We start from the raw sequence: 1,306 nt of genomic DNA, 5'->3' as shown, positions 1-1,306 counted from the left end.
TCTTAATCTTTATCAACTTCCCGAAATAAATATTCTAGTCTCAACATTTAGCCGATTCTCACTCTCTCTCTTTCTCTGTCATCGCAATTGTTAGTCGACACACAATGAAAATTTGGTGGTTGTTCTAATCCTGGGAACAATTTCAAGCAATTGTTAGTTACTTCTGAACTTGAAATTTCCAAATGAAACTAGAGAAAGAGTAGGAAAAGCTTCACAGAACATTCGAACTAGCATTTCACGGGGATAAGACCAAAGGATTTAAAGCACATTATTGTATTTTAACATGATTTACGATGTTAAGGATATGACATCCAATGTAATCAAAAGGAAAAAAAATAATAGTTTTATGTGTGGACATACTTACATTTTATTGTTGTTTCTTTTATTCTCTATTTTGATAAAGGCATTTTATTGTAGTTTAATACCGAAGATTCTCTCTCCAAAATTAATTAAAATACATTTTAAAATGAAAGATGTCACTAAGGAAAATATTATTTTGTAAATGCCTTTTCTATTCCACCTCGAGATGTAACCTAAACAAAAAGACGGTGTAGATCTAGTGGTGTTCCTTCTACAAGAGGGAACCTGTAATAAGCAGGACTTCCATCACAAGGACATTTTGCATTTGGCACAAATGATTCTCCTCGTTACAAAAATGTGTACATTATGTACACCAACCTAATTGACCTCAAAGACAGAAAAACAAGCATGTTGTTGTACATAATGACCTAGTTGTTGCAGTTATGAACTGTGAATCACAGAGACTCCCAACATTGCTTGGTTTAAACAACATGGATATGATCAAGAGTGTCAGCTTCAATTGCTAACCAAATATCAGTTGCTTAAAACACCAAGCGAACTGGCCAACAAAAGGTAAGCTACTCTATAGGTACGAATCTTAGGGAAGAAATCAACGAATAGTCACATTTTGCAGCAGAAATTTAGCAGAACACTTTTATATGAGGCATCCAACAAGTTCAGTGGAATCGAAAATGTAAAAAGATTTCAATTGCATAAACTTATATATTTAAATATATGTGTGTGGTCTTTAGATATAAAAATTGTGATGTCTATTCTCAGTGGGTTTAACCAAACTACGAAACTCTCTCCCTCTTAATAGGTTCTAACAAAACTTCAGAACCTCTGGTAGGTAGAACAACATTTCATTACTCAAAATTGAACAAATTTAGATCTTCTTATGCATTGAGTTATCTTCCCATACATATATCACCCACTTACTTATGCCATAACAACACCACTGGAAAACTACATTGTACCAGAGCGAGGGGAGGAAGAGAACTCGGGT

This window comes from Solanum tuberosum, unplaced genomic scaffold (genome assembly GCF_000226075.1).
Source record: "Solanum tuberosum cultivar DM 1-3 516 R44 unplaced genomic scaffold, SolTub_3.0 scf00321, whole genome shotgun sequence".
Classification (NCBI taxonomy): domain Eukaryota; kingdom Viridiplantae; phylum Streptophyta; class Magnoliopsida; order Solanales; family Solanaceae; genus Solanum; species Solanum tuberosum.
Note: the sequence above shows the minus strand (reverse complement) of the source record.